The sequence below is a fragment of the Dipodomys merriami genome, unplaced genomic scaffold, assembly GCF_024711535.1.
Source record: "Dipodomys merriami isolate MVZ:Mamm:240054 unplaced genomic scaffold, mDipMer1.0.p SCAF_55, whole genome shotgun sequence".
Lineage (NCBI taxonomy): Eukaryota > Metazoa > Chordata > Mammalia > Rodentia > Heteromyidae > Dipodomys > Dipodomys merriami.
The window spans coordinates 640,222-666,867 of record NW_027206124.1 but is presented as its reverse complement, the minus strand read 5'-3'; the positions used below and the strand labels follow the sequence as shown (position 1 = coordinate 666,867).

At 40.3% G+C, this 26,646-nt stretch overlaps 1 protein-coding gene across 18 annotated transcripts in view; it reads left to right on the top strand.

Annotated features, from left to right (window-relative positions):
• LOC138811691 (RNA binding protein fox-1 homolog 2) overlaps positions 1-26,646 on the top strand; it is a 245,889-nt gene that overhangs the window by 28,645 nt on the left and 190,598 nt on the right. The window lies entirely within an intron of this gene.

Below are 26,646 nucleotides of genomic sequence, written 5' to 3'. Positions count from 1 at the left end.
TGTGATATAGTTAAAAAAAAATTCAGTCCAAAATTGGTTGGCTTTTTTTTTTTTTAAACTATAGTACTGGGACTTAATAATACCACTGTAGCCATACCTTCAGCCATTCTTGTTGGCTTTTTTTTTTTTTTTTTTTTTTTTTTTTGGGTCAGTCATGGGGCTTGAACTCTGGGCTTGGGCGCTATCCCTCAGCTCTTCAGCTCAAGGCGAGCGCTCTACCGCTTGAGCCACAGCGCCATTTCTGGTTTTCTAGTAGTTTATTGGAGATAAGAGTCTCATGGACTTTCCTTCCTGGGCTGGCTTTGAACCGTGATCTTCAGATATCAGTCTCCTGAGTAATTAGGATTACAGGTGTGAGCCACTGGCACCGGCTCTTGTTGGCTTTTGAGTATAATTTACTTATGTGTTCTCTGAACAGTGGGGAGTTGTAGACAGGTTGAGGAAAGGCAGGTGGGATAATGTGGAATACCGACAAAAAGACAAAGGCGGACTGAGAGAAAACTGAATTGTGAACAAACAGAAGCCACAGAGAGATTAGAAGTGAAACAAAGAAGCACAGACCCAGGGAAGGGTGGATGCTAGCACCCCAGGGAGAGTGAGCACTGGGGACCTTGGAGGGTAGATACTGGTAACCCCACTGGGTATTATATTTTCACATTGTTGGATATAAAAAACATCTTTGGCACATTTATTCTTTACTCACCCCTTTTCCCCCTTTCTTCTTTCCATTCCTTTCTGGCTTCTTTTTTTTTTTCCCCTTAAAGTATAATACAGAGGTTATGAATGAACACAAATTATAAAATGCAAAAGTCAAAGCTTCAAAAGTCTTCCCCATGTTGTGAAGTACCTAGTATTTAAAGCCCAGGGCTTTGACCTTCTTGGATATAGTGTGCATTGGGATCATCTTTACACTTGTATGTTGTCTGGCAACCCTTCTAACTTTAAAATTCTGCTTAAATGTAGTTTGTATTTAGCATTTCCATAAAAAGTAAAACTTATATTTTTTCCTTTTAGATATCAAACGTATCTAATTAATAGTACATTGCGATATGTTTTATAGTTCATGTCTAAGACAAAAGTTTCTCCAAAACGATGCCTCTAGGAAATGTGGCTTCTCTCTCCTATGGAACTATGAGTAGGATACTTCACTGCCTCCATCTCTGCTAAGTACTCACAGAACTATCCAACTAGTATGCCTGGAAGGTTCCTCTAAAGTAGAATTGTCAGTTTTTTTGTCAGTTGAACTCAGGACCTGGGCTGTGTCCCTGAGCTTTTTCATTCCAGGCTAGTGCTCTACCACTTTTGAGCCACAGGGCCACTTCAGTTTTCTGGTGGTTAGTTGGAGATAAGAGTCAGTGGGCTTCCTGCCTGGGGTTGGCTTTAAACCTTGATCCTTAAATTCCATATATTTATTTATTTATGGTCAGTTGTGGGGCTTGAACTCTGGGCTTGGGCACTGGCCCTGAGCTCTTCGGCACAAGGCCAGAGCGCTACCACTTGAGCTAGAGGGCCACTTCCAGTTTTCTGGTGGTTAATTGGAGATAAGAGTCTCACAGACTTTCCTGCCAGGGCTGGCTTTGAACCATGATCCTCAGCCTCCTGAGTAGCTAGGATTACAGGCATGAGCCACCAGCACCTGGCTTATCAGTTATTTTTTAAAAAGTCAATTTGTACTTTGCTTTTAGATCATAATTATGATTGTTTTCTTACTGCCTTGGTTGGAAAATAAAATGCCTTTAGGAAAATATCCTGTGTTACTATCATGTGCACATTTTAGTTGAATACATGCTGATCTTTTAGCTAAAAATAATTTTGTTTCATTTCTTCCAGTTCTGGTTTTGAACTCAGGGCTTCATTTTATTTTATTTTTATTGGTCTCGGGGCTTGAACTGAAGGCCTGGGTGCTGTGTCCCATAGCTCTTTTGCTCAAGGCTAGCACTCTACCATTTTGAGCTACAGCTCCACTTCTAGTTTTCTGGTGGTTACTTGGAGACAAGTGTCACAGACTTTCCTGCTTGGGCTGGCTTCAAACTGTAGTCCTCAGATCTCAGCTCTGAGTAGCTAGGATTACAGGTGTGAGCCCCCAGCATCCAGTAATGGGCCTTGCCCTTGCTAGACAGGCACTTTACTATTTGAGATGTACCCTCAGCCCTTGATGGCGATTTCTTCTCACAAATCCCACTATACCTTCTCAACCTCATGCTTTCCCCCCTTCGACACACTGTCCCAATCTGTTGATTCCTCCAGTTGCCCTTGAAAACAGGTGACTAGATATTAAAATGATTCTGGTTACCATGAAGGTGGTGGCTGTCACTATCTACTTGGAAAGAAAGTTGCTGTGTTCATTAAAAATAAGTTCCAGGGCTGGGAAGGTGGCTCAGTGGTAGAGCGCTTGCCTTGCATGCTCGAGGCCCTGGGTTCGATTCCTCAGCACCACATAAGCAAAAAAAGAAAAAAGCTGGAAGTGGCGCTGTGACTCAAGTGGTAGAGCGCTAGCCTTGAGCTGAAGAGCTGAGGGACAGTGCCCAGGCCCAGAGTTCAGGCCCCACGACCAGACCCCCCCCCAAAAAAAAAGAGTTAAAAATAAGTTCCAAAGTAGAGATGAAAGTGTAAGTGATGTCTGTTGCTTAGCTGTGTCACAAGTTTGGCTGCCATAGAAAGATGGGGATGCCCAGAAGCTTTCTTCTTCCTCACTGCTAACCTTCATTACATCCTCATTGTGTGCATCCTGGAGCCTTTCTCTCCATCTCACTCCATTCTTATTTTATGTGAAAAGTAACATAAAAATAACAAGGGATATTATCTGAGGTTCATCTTTGCAGAACCTAAGTATGGGGAAGAGGTATAAGATCTAGGCAGTGTTCCCTAAAGATTTTTGATTTAGTTGGTGAATAATACAGAAAGAACCACCCAGCTCTACCTAGGGAACATACGGCATAGACTCATAAGTTGTTTTGGTGAGAAAGATAAGAGATTATGTTTAATTACAATTGTACCAGAAATGAATATGCATTTTAGATGTGCTGTATGGAGAAACAGAAAAGGTGTTATAGAATGTTATGGACTGGGAAGGTGGCTCAGTGGTAGAGTGCTTGCCTTGTATGCATGAGGCCCTGGGGTTGATTCTTCAGCACCACATAAGCAGAAAACAAAGAGCCGGAAGTGGCGCTGTGGCTCAAGTGGTAGAGTGCTAGCCATGAGCTGAAGAGCTGAGGGACAACGCCCAGGACCAGAGTTCAGGCCCCACAACCAGACCCCTTCCCCCCCCAAAAAAAGAATGTGCTATAAGGAAGTTTTTTAAATGTCCTTTACATTCTTTTAAATGAAGCTACTTGAGTATCTCTCTGGCCCTGAAAGCCGACCCTTTTGTCTGTACTCATTCAGATCTTTCTTTCGCTACTTACAAAACCTTTGTGGCTCTTTTTGGAAATTAGTTGTAGGAGGTTTTATAAAGTGATGTAATAGTAAGTAATGTTTGTGGGAAAAACAGAATTCTGTAGTGAAAAAGAGAACTCTTGGGAGTCGGGAATGTATAGACGTATTTTGATTTTCTTTTTGTGCCAGTCTTAGGGTTTGAACTCAGGATGTAGGCACGTTTGCACTTTTGTGCTCTACTACTTGAGCCACAGTTCCACTTTTGGCTTTTTTGGTAGTCAATTGAAGATAAGAATCTCATGGACTTTCCTGCCCCAGCTAGCTTTGAACTGCTATCCTCAGATCTCAGCCTCTTTAGTAGTTAGGATTATAGGCATGAGCCACTGGTGTCTGGCATATTTTGAATTTGTATGCCTTACTTTAGGAACGATGTTACTGATGTCAGGTGACAAGTTGGGAGAATGAAGGGGGCTTTCATGGGCTTAAAAAAAAAACATCTTCCTACACCTCTTCTGAAGGCAGCAGTTCTGTTCTCATGGATGATTTGGCTGATGTGTTTGGACTACTTTGGAAATGACTGAAGAATCCAGGACTGACCGCCCAGAAGTATGTGTTGATATAAACCAATTGAGCTATAACCCAGGAGTTTAGAAGGATGGCTGTCTGGGTGTACTGAGACCTGGTGGAAGAGAATACTTCCTGGTTCTCTAGGTTTTGTATTACCAGAACCTGCTAAGTCAATATTAGTTTATACCTAATGCCAGGAAATCTGTATTCTTGTTCAGAAATCCTTTGTTGCCTGTCTGTTTGGACTTATGCTCAGTTACCTTTCCTTCAGTACATCAGGGATTAAATGTGAACATGAAGATCTACATCCTTTAGACCATTAGGAAAGTGGATTAGAAGTCCAGAGGCTGGTGGTCTTTTAGTTTACCATAGAAACACTCTTTTCTTGGTGATGTTTTCAAGAGGTTTACTCAAGTCAGGGTGCCTTGTCTTTACAGGCACTTTATAATAATTTTCTACGCTGTATTATGGGAGATACCTGGTGGAAGTAATATCCACAGTGGGTAATAATTTCAATGAGAGGTCTGTAATCATGAATCAATTAATTGTTACATTTATTAGGGAAAGAATCCTAGTAAGTAAGAAGGGAGAAGAAACTTTCTTTGCGTGGGAGAGAAAAATCAAAACCAGCTTTTCTGTGACCAGAGTAGTAAGCTATGAATTCATCTTTTTCCTCCTTCCCTCCCATTTCTGTTGATCTCACAACAGCTGTTTCCAGCTGTCTTCTGGATTTTGCTCAGACCCCTTAGGATGTCTGTAGTGACTCACACAGCTGGACTACTTTCCTTAAGAAGTAGGAAAAGCAGGAGGAAAGGGATGACTTGGTAGCCCTAGGGTAGATTTTCTTGTTGGTATCACCCTGTCCTAAAGGCCTCTGGGTTGATTTGACCTTTTTTTTTTTTTTGTGGGGCTTGAAATTGTGGCCTGGGCACTATTCCTGAGTGTGTGTGTGTGTTCTCAGAATGGTGCTCCTGAGAGGTAGGGGTGTGTGTGTGTGTGTGTGTGTGTGTGTGTGTGTGTGTGTGTGTGTGTGTGTGTGTGTGTGTGTGTGTGTGTGTGTGTGTGTGTGTGTGTGTGTGTGTGTGTGTGTGTGTGTGTGTGTGTGTGTGTTTTCTCAGAATGGTGCTCCAGTACTTGAGCCATAGCTGTACTTTGGCCTTTTGGTGGTTAATTGAAGAATCTCACAGACTTTCCTGCCTGAGCTGACTTTGAACTTTCTTTCCTGAGCTGACTTTGAACTTCTGTTCTCGGATCTCAGCCTCCTGAGAAGCTAGGATTACAAGCATGAACCTCTTGCACCTGGCTTGACCTTCTGTAAAAGCAGTGGTCTGAGAAGATAACACTAGAGTAGGAAAGACACATGTATTGCTAGAGAAAGTTTTAGTTGTTGAAAAAGCCAAATGTTCTTTCTTTGCTCACCTTACCATTTTGTTTAAAAACTGCCACTTCAGAACAAACTGTGCCTTTGATTTTCAAATAGAGATATGTCTGTGTGAAGTAGGTGGATAGCTAAGGCTGAAGGAAACATCAATAAGTAAAAAGGTACATGACATTTTCTGTGTTCTGTTTATTGGTTTTGATGTTTTGTAGGAAGAATTACTATCTAGTTTTCCAAAGTGGTTCCTCTTGCTCACATCAAGCATTGCTCTTCCTTCCTCTCCTTGCCTTCCAGGAAGGCTACTTCTCAGCATGGGAATCTGTTTGTATAAAGGAGATAACTGAGTAAAGAAAATAAAAGGATCCCTTAGGTATTTAAACATTTCCTTTTACCTGCCTCGCTTCTCCACTCATGTTTCTGAAAAAGAAACAGTCTGTGGAAGGAACACCGCACACCTGTTAGTCATCAGTGCCGAAGCTAGCTATGTCTGATTGTCGCAGACCTGATAGGTGGCTGTCAACACCAAGAAATATACCCTGTAAATATGAAGTATGCACGAGGGTTTGAAGAATTGCCACAAAACAATGTATAATTTTCATTGAATTTTATGAAAATATTGAGCATGATATATGAAATGCTCATATTTTAGGTATATTGGATTCAATAAAATATGTTATTGAATTAATCTTTATTCTTTTTACCTTTTTAAATATGGCTACTGGAAAGAACATTTTGAATTATATGCGTGTCCCAGGTTTCTCATATTTCTCTGTTAGCTCATTCTGGGGAGGAGAAGTCACTGCAGTACTGGTAGTGTTGGTCCAGAACCTTGGAGGGACCTTTAATAATGGTACAGTATTCCATGTACTGAAATATATTCCATGGACTGGGAATGTGGCTTAGTGGTAGAGTGCTTGCAGCATGAATGAAGTCTTGGGTTAGATTCCTCAGTATCATATAAACAAGTGGTAGAGTGCTAGCCTTGAGCAATAACTTAGGGATAGTGCCCAGGCGCTGAGTTTAAGGACTGGCAAAACAAAAACAAAAACAAAAAAAAGCAAAACAACCAAACAAAAACATATTCCAAGCACTAGCTGCCTATCTGAGATTGGGTTTAAAATAACTGCTTCTGTGGGTCAGGAATCTGGGAGCAACTTAATTGTGTGGTTTTGGTTCAAGATTTCTCAGGAAAACCACTGTTGGGGCTACAGTCATCTGAAGGTTTACACAGGTAGGAGGATTTGCTTAAATTTTGATCTCTGTGTTCTGTGAACAAGTCTGGTTCCTTCCAATGGGAAAGGAATTAGGTTCCATCTCTAGATTAAAGTAATATCAAAAATTTGTAGACATATATTAAGACCACCATACTTACCTACTTTTTTTCTGTTCTTTTCCCTGTTTGTGTACTTATATTTTACTGACTGTCTTTGTATGATCAGAATCCAGTGGCTGCAGACCATTTTACCCTCAACTGCAAATTAGCAGACTAATAGGAATTTAGTTGTGTATGCTGTATTATGTGTGCCTTAGTTGATTCTTAGTAGAATAAGACTGTTTGGACATTTCATGTGTGAATTATATATTTGATTATCATATTTCTCTTAGTCAAGATTCAGGGCATTGAAGAACCATTCTGTTTTTTTATTACTGCCCCAAGAGGATTGAGGACAAAATAAGGAGTACCCTGTTATTTATTCTATTAGTAGGTCAATGGAGGCAAGGTGGGAGTGGAAAATACGTGAGGGATTTAGAGGTGAATAAGGCAAAGTTGGGTTCATTTGTGTCTCCTCTCCTTGGAGCTATTTTGTTTGGGGCTCAGCTTGAACTTTTTTTTTTTGGTCCAGTGCTGAGTCTTGAACTCAAGGCCTGGGAACTGTCCCTGAACTTTTGATGATCAAGGCTAGCATTCTACCACTTGAGCCACAGTTCTACTTCTGGCTTTTTGGTGGTTAGTTGGAGATAAGAGTCTCATGGACTTTCCTTCCCGGGCTGGCTTTGAAGCTCATTCTTCAGATCTCAGCCTCCTGAGTAGCTAGGATTATTGGTATAAGCCACCAGTCCCAGCACAGCTTCAACATTTTGAAGTTTATTTTGAGGCAGTAGTAGAGACCTGTAGGATAAATGCCCCCAAGAGACATATTCAATGAAGGTAGATTTTTATTTCGGGTTCCAAAGGAGCTTTGATATAAGGCAATTAGGGTACTGGGGAAAGTGACTGGGATGATAGATTCGAGATTCAGGAGAACAGGTGCTCAGTAAGACTGATTTGACTTATTTCTGGTGTCTTGGTATACTTTAATTGTGTGTGTGTGTGTGTGTTTTAATTTGTACCAGTACTAGGGCTTGAACTCAAAGCCTGGGTGCTGTCCTTTAGCTTTTTGCTTCAAGGCTGGCACTCTACTACTTGAACCACAGCTCTACTTCCAAGTTTGGGGAGGTTAATTGGAGATAAAAGCCTCATGGAGTTTACTGCCTGGGTTGGCTTCATCTCAGTTTTCAGCCTCCTGAGTAGCTAGAATAATAGGTGTGAACCACCAGTGCCTTTTTCCCTAAAGAATTTCACATTGTTTCTTCAGTTTAAGAAGTCTGAAAGCTTAGATGAATATCTGTTAGAAAGTTTTTTGCCTTGGGTGAAGAATTAAAGATCTGTTGACCATAGGTATCTTCTCAATCCTTGTTATTTCTGTCCTGATTTTGGTACTTATATGCCATTTGAAATTATTATTTTCCTTTTAATTTATTTTTGATACTTATCTTGTTTCTGTAACCAGACAAATTTTGTGTGAGTGTTGTGTCTTTTATAACTTTCTTTTCTCTTAGTAATTACAGTTTGAGTTGCATATCTAAGAGCGTATGTGCTTAAGTAGATTATCTTCATCTACTGGTATAATAAGGTTCAAGCTCAGGGGTTAAAGGGTTTAGAGTCTGCCTGCTTTTGCTTTTTAATAATCTAAAACCTTGGGCAACTTCCTTAATTTTTCTGAGGCTCAGTTTTTTCATCTGTAAAATGTTAATAGTTTCTACTTCATAGTGTTGAGAGAGCTAATGAGTTATTTAAGTAAAGCCCATAGCACAGGAGCAGTTACAAGTACTAGATTAATAAAAAAATTAGTTGTGATTTTTTTATATTTTTGATTAGAGGTATGAAAATTCTTGAATCATGAGAGACTATTTGATAGTATTTATTGGTTAGTCATTATTATTAGAGATGCCAGAAGTTCTGGTCTATTTTTGTCAGCCTGAATTGATCCAGACTATAACTGACTCCACTCAGTTTTCTTGGCTGTTCTGGAAAAATAGGTATTCTAAGCCTTAGACTTTCAGGGTGCCTTTTCTCTAGTAACCAGAGAGGCTGCCACTGTTTTTCATGTGAGCTACCTCAAACGTATTTTTCACTTCCTGGCAGCTAACTTAGATCTGGATGATGCTTATGCCTATTAAAAGGTTCCCATCCTTCTAATCCCTCCAGTTCTATTAAGGAATCATTATAACTTATTTTTTCTTTTTTATAAATAATGGCTGTTGCTAAACAAATCATTCTGCTCTGCACTCCTTGGTTAGTATATAGAAGGTAAATACCTTTTGCCACCTGTGTATTAGACCTGATTTGTTTTTTTCCCCCTCTGACCTGTTCTTCCCAGGATTTCTTCCCTCACGGACTGTTTATTTTCTTTGTTATGTAGTAAACCAACCTTCACCCTTGGGTTCTTGATTTCACATTTTTGTTCTACCCCTTTTTCAGAACTAATGTTGATTTATTTATGATGATGCTATATGTCTCCCTCTAAGTAGATGTTCCTTGTTCTTCTGTGTTAGGGAGATCTGAATCAATGCTCCTTTAAAGCAAAGCCCAAGTATTTGGCTAATGAACTGTCTTCTTGTACTCTCTACTGTCTATTTGTTTTGGCCCTCCCCCTCATTTAAAAAACAAAACCTTCTGGCTCTTGGATTGAGGCCAATTATTTTAGAGAGAGGTTTAGCGAGGTTCCCACTCTTTAATTAATCAACTTTACTGACATTAACCTGACCATCACCATCTATTTTTGTTGTTGTTTTTCTGGTCCTGGGACTTGAACTCAGGGCCTGAGCACTGTCCCTGAGCATTTTTGCTCAAGGCAATTGTTCTTCCACTTGGAGTCACAGAAATGTCTGTTTGGTGGTTTATTGGGGATAGAGGGTCTCACAGACTTTACTGTCTTGGTTAGCTTTGAACTGTGATCCTCAGATCTCAACCTCCTGAATAGTTAAGATTACAGGTGTCCCGTTTTTTACCACCTATTTTTTTTTTTTTTTGGTCCGGTAAAGGGGCCTGAACTCTGGGCCTGGGCACTATCCCTCAGCTCTTCAGCTCAAGGCTAGCGCTCTACCACTTGAGCCACAGTGCCACTTCCGGTATTTTTCTTCTTGCTTATGTGGTGCTGAGGAATCAAACCCAGGGCCTCAGGTATGCAAGGCAAGCGCTCTGCCACTGAGCCACCTTCCCAGCCCTTTACCACCTATTTTTAAGGCTAAATCCTGGAGCTGCTTCATTTCTGAAAATTAAGGCTTTCTTTCCATATGCATCTTTTTTTCAGAGTCACTGAGAAATAAAGGGCTTTGGCCCTCTGCGTTGTTTTTTACTTTTCTTCCCAGAAGTTAGGTTATGAGTACAATGCTTCTTGGTCAGTGTCACTCCTTTTGTTCTCCCATCTTTCCCTATCTCGTCCCTGTTCTCACGTTACATTAGTTCAATTTTTACATAATGTACATTGAATATGATGACTGTGTCTGCTCACCTTTCCTTCCTCCCCTCTGTGTTCTTGTTCAATTATTCCTTGTCTTTTCTTCCTGCTCTGTCTTGTTTAGATTCCAGAGCCCTGTACTTATACAACTGTATCATCAATAGCCTCATTTTGTTTTCTTCTATCTAGCAAACCCCAGCCTAGATCAATACAGCTGTCTGCCTTCATGGTCTCCAACCTTCCTGGACCTAGATTCCTTCCTGGCAGTCTTTCTGCTCTAAGAGGTCTAAGTGATCTCTTGGGGTTTTGGTACAGTAGCTGTTTCTAGTATTCCTCTAGTATTCTTTTGTTCACTCTCCCTTCACTTATAGCACACAGTTTAATTTATAGTTTAAGTGGAAGCCATCTGACTTGAACTTTCAAGCATCACCAAATGTACTTTCTTTCCTATCTTTTGTGCCACTTTTCCTTTCTGTGGAAAATTTTACTTGGATTTCTTTCCCAGATTTCTTTCTTTCTTTTCCATTTTCTACTTTCCCCTTCTCTTTCCTTCACTTTTGTTAACCTGACCTTGCCTTTTTTGGCAAAACTCATATTAGCACTCTTGTTATTTCAGCCATATGTCCATCTTTTTATTTTTCAGATAGGATCTGGAGCTTTTTGCCTGGGCTGGTTTTAAACTGTAATCCTCCCACCTCTGCTTCCCATGTGGCTGGGTTATAGACATGCACCACCATACCTGACCCTCTTTCCCAGATTTTTAATCTGTCCTTCTATATCACTTTTCATTAACCTTTAACCAAATAAAATCTAACACATGTAGTCTTTTAAAAAATATTTTTCTGCAAAGATACTGTACAAAGGGGTTACAGTTACATGAGTAATCAGTATATTTCCTATCAAGCATTGTTACCCCTCCTTTGTTTTTCCCCTACAATCCCTTCCTTTCCTCCCCAATTCCCTCCCCCCTCCACCAAAGTTGTAAAATTCATTTTCAACATAGTGTCTTGTACATCTCATTTTTACATTGGGTCAACCTGTCTCCTTGTTTAACTATCCTTGTTTTCAGCATTTTGTTATTTTTGTCTACCCTCCAGCTCATTTTCTTTTTCTGCAAGTTAACTTTTTTTTTGGTCGGTTGTGGGGCTTGAACTCTGGGCTTGGGCACTTTCCCTGAACTCTTCAGTTCAAAGTAAGTGCTCTACCCCTTGAGCCACAGTACCACTTCCAGTTTTCTAGTAGTTTATTGGAGATAAGAGTCTCATGAAGCTGGGTGCTGATGGCTCATGCCTGTAATCTTAGCTACTCAGGAGGCTGAGATCTGAGGATCACAGTTCAAAGCCAGCCAGGCAGGAATGTCTGTGAGACTATATTATCTCCAATAAACCACTAGAAAACTGCAAGTGGTGCTGTGGCTCAAGCGGTAGAGCGCTCACCTTGAGCGCCCATGACCGATAAAAAAAAGAACAAAAAAAAAATGAAGTTTCCTGCCCAGGCTTGCTTTGAACCTTGATCTTCAGATCTCAGCCTCCTGAGTAGTTAGGATTACAGGCGTGAGCCGCAAGCTGCCGATGTCTGCCAAGTTAACTTCTTATAATAGTTGTCAGTACCTGTTGTACTTATTACAGACCTATATTTTTTCCCCTCAGCTGGTCATTGCCATCCTATCAGTGCCTTTCTTCTCCTAGCTGCTGCTTCTTTTTTGGGGGGGAGGGGGGGTTCGGTCGTGGGGCCTGAACTCTGGGCCTGGGTGCTGTCTCTCAGCTCTTCAGCTCAAGTCTAGCGCTCTACCACTCGAGCCACAGCGCCACTTCCGGCTTTTTTTTTTTCTGCTTATGTGGTGCTGAGGAATCGAACCCAGGGCCTCAGGCATGCAAGGCAAGTGCTCTACCACTGAGCCACCTTCCCAGCCCCTCTCCTGGCTTCTTTTATGTCATCTTTTTGAAAATTTCCTGTCTGTCTGCCAGAGCACTTTCATAACCTCTTCCTTAGAACAGAATTTGGCTTTAGCTTCATTTTATTAAGTATGCTTTTCTTGGCTGAGCTCATCTATTGCCAAGGCTTTATTTAAGATCTATCTGTGGATAACTTCAAACTGCTATCTCTGATTTATACCTCTTTCCTGTTATGTATACTTGGTTACTTTGTAGATATGCAAATTCAGCATCTGCTCTTTTGGCAAGCTCTGTCCTTAATGTGTTACTTAAGGGATAACAGTTACTAGGTTCTGAAAGCTTTATCTATACCCCAAGTGATACATTGCTCCCATCACTTCACTATTGGCATCTTTCTTAGGGTAGTACTTCTGAAAAGCAGTCATGATCATATCAGTCCTTCAGTGTTTTTAATGACATGGCAATTGGGTTTCTGTCTCTTCTACATTATCTTGACCCACTCATACAGAATATGATTTACATTTCCTCTGTGCTAGTCATGAGTGGGGCATACCTATAATCACAGCACTCAGGAATCTGATATAAGTAACATAGTGAGACCGATCAACAATAAAAATTTTTAAAAAACAAAACTGAGGTTCTCTCAGTGACAGTTCTGCCACTTTTTGTGACAATAGCTGTCATCTTTGAGATGACAGCTTTGACTCAGTTTTTTCTGGGTTCTTTTGCTGAATGTCCAAGATAGGGATGGAGACTCTCCTGATTGCTGCCATAGCAGCAATCTTTACTGTATATTAGCTGTCTGTTATAGCAACAAAATACCAGAGATAATCAACTTCAAGGGAGGAAAGGTTAATTTTGGTTCTTGTTTTAATAGTTTTCGGTCTATGGCTATGTTGCTGTGGGTCTGTAGCCACAGAGTATCATGGCAGAAGTATGTGTGGCAGAAGAAGCTGCTCACCTCATTGCAGCCAGGAAATAGGGAGAGAGTAAGGGGCCAAAGGCCCTCTATTCACTTCAAGGGCACACCCCCAGTCACCTAACTTCCTTCTTCCACTAGGCTAGTCTCCAGACCCCCTTCTCCTCACTGGGGTTTGAATGCATAGCCTCATACTTTCTAGGCAGGTATTGTGCTGTTACTTAAGCCACTCCTTAAGCCCTTGCCTCTAATTTTTTTTTTAAAGCTTCTACTAACTTTTGGGGAAATAATGTTTAACATATGGACCTATATGTGACATTATATATACATTATATATATATATATACATACATATATATAATATTTATTAGATGGTTAGATAGATGATAGGATTTTAGAACTGAAAGATCCCATCAGTATAGAAAACATGTTCCAGAGTTTTGGGAACAAATGATCATTGTTTAGTATTTGGATCTTTTAGCCTCCTTTTAAGCTTTGTTCCTGTTTCAGTAATTAGGTAAACCCTGGCTGGTTTGTTTCAGGATTTATTTAGAGTAGTGTTACTCAGTCTTAACTACTCGTATAATCTGGGAAATTTAAAAAAATGTGGTTAAAAGGCACATGTTTTTCTCTTATGTGGAAATTAGATCTGAACTATAAACATATATGGCCATATACCTATATATATATACACACACACACACACACACACACACACACACGCACACACACACACATACATACACACACACACACACACAGTCAAACTGACTTGAGTATGGTAAATTTCTAAGGAGTAACTCCTCTGAACAATTAACAGTATAACAGAATGAATACCAGGAAGCTGAAACATGTCTAAGGGCAATGGTATTAAAAGGAGGGAGGGAATGGTAGGTACATATAGTTACAATAATCAGTGTATATATGTTAAATAGAACTGAGGGAATGGATGGGGTTAGGGTACATTGGGAGAATAAAGGGGTAACACCAATCAAGATACATGGTACACATAAATTAACATGCTATGTTGAAGCCTTTCTGTGCAAACTATTTAAAGATAAAAAAAATCATTAAACAAATACTGTTACCCCAGTGTCACCACATAAATTATAGAATAAATTTTATTCTTGTTCTGGGAATGTTGTTTTCCATTTTTTGGACTGTTGAAATTTCAACAGTGTGGCCTTCTGTTCTTTCACAAAAGCAAAGCCAGGTAAGAATGTATCCAGTCACTAGGAATTTGAAAATTAAGGGCCTCATTCTATCTCAGACCTTTGGGATCTTGCCTGGTGAACCCTTAGATCATGATCTGTAATACACAGTGTGAGCAACAAGTGTTTGTCTGGTGAACCCTTAGATCATGATCTGTTATCCACTGTGTGAGCAACAAGTGTCTGGGTGGTGCATTAGCTCCTCTAATAGGTTCTGTGGTTTGAGTCACTGCTTTAGTATCATATGCCTCTACATTGTGGATTGGTGGATTAACTCCCTAGAGGCTAGTCTGATGTAAATAAGAAAATTTGGTTATTATCACCCCAAGGAACATGCTGTTGATTACTTTTCCATTTTAATGCTACTTCTTTGTTTTTAGGATTGAAATAGTTTCTGCTCAGCCATTTGAATTTTGAGAGGTTGTTTGCTGGTAACTTTGGGAATTAGATTAATTTTTAAAGTGGTTTTTAAAAGCATGAGCTCACACTAAGTGCATTTTTTTATAGTAATAATTGCTTGGTGAAATCTGCTTTCTCCTACTTAGCTAGTATTTAGAATTTGGTCTTTGCTTTGTAACTTCTGTATCTTTACAGCCTTAGAAGAATTTGAGAAGCTCATCAAATTTGTTATTTTCCCAGATTTGATTTTTGTACCAGCATAATTTTAGTAGTGTAGCATTTAGAAGTCAATATATTCCTTTTTTTTTTTTCTTTTTTGTCAGTCGTGGGGCTTGAACTCTGGGCCTGGGTGCTGTCTCAGCTCTTCAGCTCAAGGCTAGCGCTCTACCACTTGAGCCTCAGTTCCACTTCTGGTTTTCTGGTGGATAATTGGAGATAAGAGTCTTATGGATATTCCTGCCTGGGCTGGCTTTGAACTGTGAACCTCATATCTCAGCCTCTTGAGTAGCTAGGATTACAGGTGTGAGCCACCAGTGCCTGGCTAGAAGTCAATATATTCTTGGCTCATTGTTTACAAGTAACATTTTACAATACCGAGCTATTTGCATCAGTATTATAGCTTTGAGAAATTTAAATGTTTGGATGGTTATAAATATTTTACACTTGTCATTAAAAAACAAAAATGGAAGATAAAAACATCAAACCTATCATAAATACATGAAAATAGATTGGATTTTCTCTTTCTTTTTCTTTTTCTTTTTTGGCTGGTCGTGGGGCCTGAACTCTGGGCCTGGGCGCTGTCCCTCAGCTCTTCAACTCAAGGTGAGCACTCTACCACTTGAGCCACAGTGCCACTTCCAGCTTTTTCTGCTTATGTGGTGCTGAGGAATTGAACGCAGGGCCTCATGCATACAAGGCAAGCACTCTACCACTGAGCTACCTTCCCAGCCCCTCCCTTTTTTTTTCTTTCCTAGGTAATTTATGTACCACCTAAAAAAATGGTCATGTAGATAACAGATGTACTTTTTTTTTTTTTTAAAAAAAAAACTAAATCCTTGTACAAAACTATTTTCCAGAATATTTAGAATTTATCTAAAGCTCAGGATAGCTCTTGATCTATTTTCAGAATAGACCTGTGTTTACACATTTGCAGCTGAGTTTAGCAGTTAGTAAATAATGTGTGAGTCCACAGTTATCATTGTAGCAGTGTAGATAGTTAATGTTACACTTCCTTCCACCTGGAGGTGTGAGGGGAAAGAGTTGGGAAGATCTCTCTACTTTCAGCTCTGGTGACTGATATTTTGTTTTCCATTGTCTTATTTACTTTGTCCTCAGTTTAATGGTGGCCTTCTTACAGAAGATAGATGTTAAATAAAATAGGCATATTTGTTTTTTTTTGTTAATGACAGCATAAAATCAGATTGTTTCACATTTGGCCCTTTATAATGAATTGGCTCTCAGAAACATAGTTTAGGGTGTGAGTTTTTCTTTTCTTCTCCCACCTGCCACCACAGGCGCTGTATAGGCTTTCCATTTGGTGAGCTCAATTGCCTTGTAGTTGAGAATTCAGCCCACAAACCATGGGTCCTCAGCTTGTGCTTGACAGGACTTCGTTAAGTGAATCAGGGAGTCTGAATTATTCATTCTCCTTCCTCATCCTGACGTTCATATCAAATTCCTGCTGTGTCTTTGGGCACTTTGCCAGTCTTCAGCATAATTGATTTCCTTGCTATGTGCCATGTGGAGTGTGGATGTTGCTCCTGTTTAAGCACACCTGATTGTTTACAATAGGGGTACATATTGATCAAAAGTGTAACAGCTCCAGCTCTAGATCACTAAGAATATAGTGGACTTGCTTTTACTCTCTAATGAAGAAGTTAGAATTGGTCTTGCTATTATTCAGGATACATTTTTTCCCCCAACAAGGATTTTGTTGCCAGATGAATTATGATGGAAGAAACTGTTCTTTTCTTTTTCTGTTCTCTAACCCTGTTATCTCCTCTTCAATAGTTTTGGTTGAGAAGTTACTCCATTTAAAGCTATGGATCCTTAAAACTAGAGAGGGTTGAGGGATGATCTAGACTAGAGGTAGCAAACTAAGCTGTTGGTCTGATTCTTGCCCACGAGGCTGTGTTTGGTTGACAGTATTTTAAACATGGGAGAGTGTACATGAAATCTAGATTTCTGGCTTCAGAACTGTGGGCTCACCCTACACTGCTGCACGGTGACAGTCTGCAGCACTGGATAGTGTCTGTTTCCGTGGTGTGGCCTTTTCGTTTCAGTACTGTATAGCCCAGCTTATTTCCTTTGTCTGTGTGACAGAAAGGAAAGGGATTTGCCTAAAATATTGTAGGTGGTGGGAATAGCTTACGTTTGGGTTGCTTGGCTTTTAGTTAATTTTGATTATGACTTTTTTCTACTAAATTTTAATTTATACATCTTTGAATTCTAGCTTTTAAAATTCACTCAAAATATTATTGTAGCTCAGCCGGGCGCTGGTGGCTCACGCCTGTAATCCTAGCTACTCAGGAGGCTGAGATCTGAGGATCGCGGTTCAAAGCCAGCCCGGGCAAGAAAGACCATGAGACTCCTATCTCCAATAAACCACCAGAAAACCGGAAGTGGCGCTGTAGCTCAAGTGGTAGAGCGCTCGCCTTGAGCTGAAGAGCTGAGGGACAGCGCCCAGGCCCAGAGTTCAAGCCCCATGACCGACAAAAAAAAACAAAACAAAACAAAAATATTATTGTAGCTCATGCCTGTATTCATACTTACTAAGAAGGTTGAGATATGAGGATCATGGTTAAAGCCAGCTTGGGCTGGAAAGGCCATGAGACTGTTAGATCTAGTTAACTATCAAAGAGCCGGAAGTAGAGTTATGGCTCAAAAAGTAGAGTGCTAGCCTGGAACAGAAAAGGTCAGGGACAGTACCCAGGCCCTGAGCTCCATGCCTGGTATAAATGAAATTATTCATTATAGTGTGTCAAGAAAATATAGAAACATAGTCAAGTCTCCTGTTCTTGATTTGGTCTTGAGGGACCAAATGAGTCTGCCTTTGGAGAAAGTCACTGCCACCATTGTTCTCTCACTTTACCACTCATTGTTTACTATCTGGCTTCCCAGACTGTGTCTTAGTCAATGTTATGTTTATAGTGCATAGATCAATGCTTGCCATCTAGATTTTCAGTATTTCGTCAATGACATAAAAGAGGCATTTGAAGACCTTTGAAACATGGATAAGAATTCTTTATGCAGAAAGTGTAAGGATGTCCAGACACAGGTTTTGGTATGATCAAAGTCATGGGGTTATGGGGTCTTTGGGGTTGAATTTGCCATGTATTACAAAAAGTTATTTATGATGCAGAGAGACCATCTGGATCCGTGGTTTAAAAAACAAAACAACAAAGAAGTCAAAAGCCACCCAAATGTGTTTCTGAGTCTTACGTTCAAGCTATAAGGAGGGATGCTAAGTGGAGAGCCATTTAGAGGACTAATTGAAAATTGCTAAAAGAATCTGAGTGAGAGATGAGAGATATTTTAGAAAATCAATTTTGAGCTGTTACAGTTTTTAGAGCAGTTGGAAGAGAGAAGGAAGTTAGGAATCTCGCCAGAGATAAAGGATGTGTGCCTGGTTGTTGAGAGGGAAAAAACCTGATTTCCAAGTTACCATACATGGACTATAACTTTCTGGTAACATATGAGTAAACATTGTATTTGAAACAAAACATCATATGTTTTAGGTTTCCCATGGATTGCGTTCATCTATTTCAGTTTACCAACCTCTTATTAAGTGCTGAACTTTGTGTTGGACACTGGAGACAAAGTAGATGTTGTTTTTGCCATTTGGAATCAATATTGCATAATGTCATTAGCAAGCCTTAACTTTTTTTTTTAGTGGTGGAGTTTGGACTCAGGTCTTGGGCTTGGTGGATGGGTGCTCTACCACTTGAGCCATGCCTGTAGCTGGCTGGTCTTCTGGTGACCTTTTTCTATCCACAAAATGTAGGGATATGATAAAGCTATTTCTGAGGATGATTTTAGCTCTGGTACCTTATTATAATAGTTCCAAGTAAAATTTGGTAAAAATTGGCACCTCCCAAGGTAATTATGTTCTTTAAGAGGAAAAAAACTCCCAAGACTAAGAAATAAGTATTATTAAAGGGTATCTCATGATCTTATTAACTTGTTTTCCTGTCTTTTCTGTCAGGTTCTTTTTTTTTTGTTTTTGTTTTTGGTTGGTCATGGGACTTGATCTCTGGGCCTGGGTGCTGTCCCTCAGCTATTCAGCTCAAGGCTAGCGCTCTACCACTTGAGCTACAGTGACCCTTCTGGTTTTCTGATGGTTTATTGGAGATAAGAGTTTCATGGTCCTGCCTGGGCTGGCTTTGAACTGCGATCTTCAGATCTCAGCCTCCTGAGTAGCTAAGATTACAGGTGTGAGCCAGGTGCCTGCCTCAGGTTCTGTTTTGACCAGTGTAGTTACTAAGGAAGATTGTCTCTGGTGATGGGGATGGGGTAGTAGCTGGTAAAGCAAGAAGCAATAGGAAATACTTGGCTGCACAGGGCTGAAGGCCACTAGGCAAGTGTCCATTGCTTAAATGTGCTATTAAGATCTTTCATTGTTTCTAGCACCTTGTAGAAGAATTGGTAACTATGTCATCACTTAGATTAATTCTGCTGTAATTGGGAATAAATCACATATCTTGCTAGCAGCCCTCAGATAAATGTAAAACCCAGGAGAGGATTTATTTGAGAATACTTGATACTGTAGCACATCCATTGTTTTCTTGGTTGTCTCAGGGTGGGGGGACACAAAGAGGGTAAGGGAAAGGGTGAAGAAAAAGCTAACAGTGAGAGCTTATCATGTTTGTTACTGGAACTGGATAGGATGGATATGATTTTTGTAGCCTATCCTCTTGTTCCTAGTTTGTTAGTTGGTTCTTGAGGTTGTAGCACAAAAAAGATTAGTGATTTTAAAAAATGATGTTCTTACCTTTATCTTCTGAATTAGAGACTATTAATTGCTATTTTTTTGGTCGGTTGTGGGGCTTGAGCTCTGGGTCTGGGCACTGTCCCTTAGCTCTCCAGCTCAAGGCGAGCGCTCTACCACTTGAGCCACAGCGCCACTTCCAGTTTTCTAGTGGTTAATTGGAGATATGAGTCTCATGGACTTTCCTGCCCAGGCTGACTTTGAACTGCAATTCTCAGATCTCAGCCTCCTGAGTAGCAAGGATTACAGGCGTGAGCCACTGATGCTCAACTTTAACTGCTAATTTTTCTTATGTAAATATTGTATTCACCATATTGTTTTAGTTTAGAAGCTGTAGCATGGTTTCTTCACAGCTACCCTGTGCCCTCAGATCTGAGAGTCACTATCCTACTATTTCCTTCTGTACCATTTAGCTTCTTGTTCATTTCAGCAGTTCTTGTATTTACCCCGCACATCTTTACCTGTATGGATAGAAGCATGCTGGCTGTTGAGAATTTGTGAAGGGAGGTAGGGAAGGGAGAGAGAGAGAGGAAGATGGTAGGCGGGGGAAGAAAGAATGAGGGGAGACTTAGGGGGGAGGGAGGGAGATAAGAGAGAGGGGGAGGACTAGGAAGGTGGCTCAGTGGTAGAGTGCTTGCCTTGCATGCCTGAGGCCCTGGGTTCGATTCCCCAGCACCACATAAGCAAAAAGACAAAAGCCAGAAGTGGCGCTATGGCTCAAGTGGTAGAGTGCTAGCCTTGAGCTGAAGAGCTGAGGGACAGCACCCAGGCCCAGAGTTCAGGCCCCACGCCCGGACCCAAAAAAAAAAAAAAAAGAGAGAGAGAGAGGGGGGGGAGAGGGAAAGAGGGTAAGGGAGGGTGGAAGGAGAGAGAATGTGTGTGTGGGGGAGAGAGGGAGGTAGGTAAGGGGGACCCCTGTCTTCAAGATCTCCTAGGATAATGAGGAGACTGGAACTGACAGCTTTACCATGAGTTGAGATAGGAAGGGTAGCCAAACTAGTTGGGGTAGGGTGAATGTCAGGGAAAGGGAAGGACTTGGGGGTGAGGAACAGGAACTACCTTTCTGTGTTTTTAGACAGTGAGAATAATAGAGAAATATTGGTTTATTGGGTAGAACACAGGGTGGAGTCAGGGCCCTTCTTTTTTGGTCTTTTGTGTTCAAAAGTACAGCAGCTTTCTTTGCTTCCTGCTCCTGGCAGCAGATTATCTATTTCTCTGAAATTATGTGGGCCGGAAAGAATGGAAAGGAATTGGCCCACCTGCACCGAGGGAGAGAGTAGCATTAGGGATGTGGGTGTTTAAAAGCTCTTGGCATGCCTGGCCATAAGTGCAGATGGCTATTTGTGTTACCATTATTGTAGCTGTTATGCCTACATTCCCTCTGGTGTGCCTCTCTGCAGGGATAATTGTAGGGTCCTAACTTATATCTCTTCCTGCTGCCAGATAAAATGGATGCTGATGTGTTTTGCATTACAGAGTATACAGTGAATTCTGTGTGGGTTGCCTTATTACTGCCCAAATCTTTTGAGATCTCTGGAACATAAGGGAAAAATGTTTTTTTTTTTAATCCATACTGGTGAAAATGCAAAAAATGAATATACTAGATTTTACTGATTGTTTTATAAATGGAGCTAAGATAACTTTGGTGAATGTTTGGATTTTGAAAGCAGTACTTACCAAGGATTAGAATAGCCAAGGAAAAGTTGATTTTTCAATGAAATCCGAGGAGCTGGTCATATTTCTATACAGCTCTGAGGATGGAACAAACGAAGGATGGGCTTAACAGTTGGCCATTTTTGGGTTTGTATGTATTTGTGAGACTTTGTACAGTCCACCTAACTTTTCTCAAGTTCATTTTCTGTTTAGCAAAATGAAGCTATAACTATCATAGGGTTGTGGTGGTTACTAAATGTTTATTCCACTACTAAAAGCCATTCACAGGATTCTTTCTTAGAATTTACATTCCAGCAAAATGGAATAGCTTTTTCCCCTCCTCTTTTTTTTATTATGAAAATACTGTACAGAGGGGTTACAATTACAGGGGCAAGATAATGAATACATTTCTTATCAAGCATTGTAGCTTCTTCCTTTGTTTCCCCTTCCCATCCCATCCTCCCCCACCATTCCACCCAACCCTCCCCCCCACCAAAGTTGTAAAGTTTGTTTTTCGACATAACTACTTGTATGTCTCATTGTTGCAATGTTTCCCCTCCTCTTTACACTCTCTCTCTCTCTCTCTCTCTCTCTCAACATATCTGCTCAGAAAATTTTCCACAAAATAAAACATGGTGAATTCAAGTTAATGCTCTTTCTTTGTCTCTCCTTCTCCCTCTCTCCTTCTCTCCCCATCTCCTTTTTCTCTCCCTCTCTCCCTCTTGTTTCCCTCTCTTCCTCTCTCCCCCATCTCCTTCTCCCTCTCCCTTTCCCTGTGTCAGTTGTAGGGCTCGAACTCAGGGCCTAGGCACTGTCCCTGAGATCTTTTGTTCAAGGCAGTTCTTGTATTTCTACTAGTTAGAGTCTCATGGGGGCTTTTCTGCCTGGGCTAGCTTTAAACCATGATCCTCAGATCTCAGCTTCCTGTACTCAGGATTATAGGTGTGAGCCATTGGCACCCTACAAGTTAATACTCTCTTGTTCTTTACAGCTCAGTTAATGGTGTTTCCTTTTTAAGGAAATTGATCCTGATCTTATTCCAGTCTGGGAGATGTCTTAACTCCTTTCTATTACTACTAAAGGCTTGTGCTCAATGATTTGAGCCACATTTCTACTTTGCTTTTTTTTTTTGGTGGTTAAGACTGTCTTAGGCTTTCCTTCCTCAGGCTGGCTTTGAACCTTGATCCTCAGATCTTAGCCTCCTGAATATGTAGAATTATTGGTGTGAGCCACTGGCTCCTGGTGACTCAGCACATTTGATTGTATCTATTGGTCTACCGGTTCTATATGCCTGAATTGCTTTTTTCAGCCTTGGAATGGACCATATTGAATTTGTTCTGGAGTGAGGAAATAATGTCCCAGTATAAGTAAAGGCAAGCTATAATACCCATAGACCATCATTACAATATTAGTAAAGGCCTCTTAAGTTGAATTCCTTTAGGGCAAGGATGGTCTGATTGATTTTACATCCATACTCAGTGTACAGAACAGCTATTGGTATACTTCATTAACACTATTGGTTGAATGATGAATGACAATAACATATAAGATTGAAGGCTCAAGAAAGTTTGATAGACCTAAGGTTGGACTTGCTAGCTGTAGGACTGGAGATCTTGGAGGACCCTATGGAATTTCATCTCCCTAGTGACTTGAAGGTACTTAGAAAAGTAAAGAAGGACTGGAGGTTATAATGATGTGGCCAGAGTCTTTGAAGGAGATACTTAGTGTATTGAATTCAAGAATGGGAGAATGGCTGCTAGAATTGTCAAAAATAGAATGATATGGAAAGATATGAAGATGAGCGGGGAAGGAGGACTAAACATGGAATATATTAAAAACATTAAGCCTAAATCAAATTAACAGCAAGCTGTAAAGTATGTTAGCAAGCTTGTTGTTTAATGTGTTCATATGATACATAAGAGATGGCCTTGGGGGATAGGACTTATTTAAAGCACTTAGAGTTACACAACTTCAGATCTTTAAGGACAATGTATCAGAGAAGTGAGTGGAAGATGAAAGCTAGAATATTAGTGGGTTATAATTCTGTTATTCCTTATATTATTCACTTAATTTTTAAAACATTTTTGTTTCTCTTCAGTATTATTAAAATAACAAGAAAACTAATGATAGCAGTTGAACTGCTATAGTGATAGTGATTGAACTAGTAGAAATTGGATTAGAAATAAAATTGGAATATGTTGTGGGGCAAACAGAAACCACAGGAAATCATATAAGGAAGTTTGGTTTTTTATGAGAAGAAGGGAAATGACAAAAGACAATAAAAGATCATAGATCTGGATTTTGCTAGTTATAATTAACTATGAAAATATAAATTCCTAAAGTTAGAATTTAGACTTTAGGAATTAGAATTCATTTTAGGTTACTATAGTATGATGTAGGAAATATCTGATAAACTTGATGAGAATGGTTATTATTTTATTGGATTTATACATAGTTTATATCAGGCATGTATGAGACTTTGCCTTTACATTTTCCTAATCCTTTTATAGCCATCAAAGATAGTATTTGTCAAGATTACATTACTCTAAGTTCGGAAATTGGGATTCAGAGAAATTAAATGATATGCCTAAGGCCATTTGACCAGGAAGTAACCAAGCTGGGATTCACTCCTAGGGTTGTAGGGTATCAGAGCTTGCTTTCCTTTCACTGTATCAGTACTAATTAAAGAGTCATTTGCAGAGTGGTATTCTACTCACTGTTTATTACCAGTTTATATTATTAGAATTTCATATGAGATAGCTACAGAAATTAAAAGCACTTAGAAACTTCTATAACATTTGATAGTAATTTTTTCAATGTGTAATCTAGTAGTAAGTTCTGGCTTTTATATGTCTTTGGTCTTTTTAAAAATTTCATGTTTTTTTTTTTTTTTTTTCTGGGTGCTGGTGGCTCATACTTATAATCCTAGCTATTCAGGAGGCTGAGATCTGAGAATCAAAATTCTAAGCCAACCAGGGCAGACAAATCTGTGAGACTCTTGTCTCCAGTTAACCAGCAAAAAGCTAGAACTAAAGACATGGTTCAGGTGGTAGAGTGCCAGCCCATGAATGAAAACACTAAGTAAGAGATTGAGGTCCTCAGTTCAAGTCTCAATACCAAAAAAATAATCACTTTTCTGTAACTATCATTTTATTGTTGTTTTATTGGAAGTTCAGGGAAAAAAAGTTGCCCTCATAGGTTGAGAAGCCCCATCTACCAAAGTTGCTGCCCAACTGCGGGTACTTGGATCAGTATGCAGTTTACTTTGGCACTTGGGCTGCTAGAGCTCAGGGTTTGGGGAGTAAGGGTCAGAGGGGAGAGATGCTGGAGGGAAGAGGCTGAATCAAGGAAGAACTTGGCCCTTAGGCAGTTGCAGGGGAGGTAAGGGGTGCCCTGCCCTCAGGGCCAAAAGGAGCATTCAGTCATGGTTGTTTTTCCGTAGAGTCCTAACCTGCTTTTCATTACAGTCTGTGGCAAAGCTGGTAGTAGTGTAGAACCAAATATAGAAAAAGAAATTTATAAAAATAAAGTGAACTCAAGGTAGGAGTTAAGAAGAGCTAACCCCCCCCTTCCCTCCTCCTACATGCACAGGAGAATATGTATCTTGAAGTGTTTCCCTTTAAGGAAAAGGCTGAGTTCCTTAGCACTGCAGAGTTTTGATTGGCCCCTTTTCCTGATGTTTGCCAGCAAGAATCCTGACCAGTCCAGTTTTGTTCATAGTTGGTTTGGGAGTCAGCACACCGGCCAAGTTCTCTGGACCTAATTTGAAGTGTATTAATGTTTCAGAGTGGACTAGACCCCTGGTATGTGTCTTGTGCAGTTCAGCCCTCCACAGTCCACTGTTTTTTCTAGAACACCACCTTGTAGATTCTTACTTTTCTCTGAATTCTTTTGAAGTCTTATCATTGTAGAAAGGAGGCAAGGGAGAATTCACACTGAGGAGAATTTGATTTTTTGCAGTTTTGGGGTCTCTAGCTCTTACTTGGCTTTTTCAATCATGGCTGGTGTTCTACTACTTGAGTCACACCTTCAGTCTAGCCCCCCCTCCCCTTTCCCCAGCCCCCAGACATTTTAGAGGTAGAGTCTCTTGTACTTCTTCTGCCCAGGATGACTTTGAACCTCAATCCTAAAATCACAGCCTATTGAGTAGCTAGGACTATAGACATAAGCTATGTCTGGTGAAACTAAGTCTTTTAGGGAGCTTATAACCCAGAGTGGAATGACCCCATGAAGGGGCCAAGGAATAAGAGCCCATTCCTCCGTATTGCTTAAGATACAAGAATAAAGAACAAGGTCTCAGACTATGTATGACTGATTTCCTCTTCTAGATATGAAATGGTAAAACAGGTCATCCTCTGAGAACCAAACCAGTTTTAGTTGTGAGGAAAACATTGATCATAGTGATTGGAGTTGAAAGCAGATACTGTATGTATGAATGGACCTTTTGCTAAAATTCTTACATCTAGTCCACAGCAATACTTGACATCCTGATTGTACATGAGGGCAAGGCTGCCAGGAAAGGACAATTTAATCTCAAACTTTTTACTTGTTTGACTGGTCTTAATCCCTAGAAACCAGCTTAAGGTCAAGAGCTGGTTCTTGGCTGCCAAAGATTTAACTGTGGTGTTTTTGTTGACACAATCTCAGTGCTCCATTCTGGTGACGGTGGTGTGTGTGTGTGTGTGTGTGTGTGTGTGTGTGTGTGTGTGTGTGTGTGTGTGTGTGTGTGTGTGTGTGTGTGTGTGTGTGTGTGTGTGTGTGTGTGTGTGTGTGTGTGTGTGTGTGTGTGTGTGTGTGTGTGTGTGTGTGGCGGGGGGGTGGTAGGTGTGTTATTTTGGTGTATCCCTTTCTATGTATATAGAAATGGCTTCTTCAATTTATTGACTCTTATGAGAAGTTTAAAGAGCTTATAGTAGTTCCTTAGTAACCAAAGGGAATTGGTTCCAGTACCATTTTCCTTGTGGATACCAGACTTCACAGGTGGTCATCTAAAGGACATAATATTTAATACAATGAAATTGCTAGGTAATAGCTGGTAAACTGTATTGTTTAGGGAATAGTGACAAGAAAAAATTCTGTACGTGCTTGTACATAGATGCACAAGATTTTTTTCCCTTAAGAATTCCTAATCTGTGGTTGATTGAATTAAAGATGCAAAACACATGGACAAGGAGGCCTGACCTTACCCATCAGTATCAAGTCTTAAACATCTCTGTAACACTTCTGTAAATTACAACTACCTGAACATAAGGCAGCTTTAAAAATTTTTTCCCCCAGGAAATCTGGCCTTCTTAGGAGCTTTTATGCAGGGCCCAAAGGCTGGAGTTATGTTTCAGTTGGTTATTTGTGAATTTAATTCTAGTGTTGGTATTGGACTTCTTTGATTAGGATGCTGGGCCCAGATGGCTAGCCTAGTACTTTTTTCTTTTTGTTGGTTATGGGGCTTGAACTCAGGGTTTGGGCGCTATCCCTCAGCTCTTCAGCTCAAGGCAAGCGCTCTACCGCTTGAGCCACAGCGCCACTTCCAGTTTTCTAGTGGTT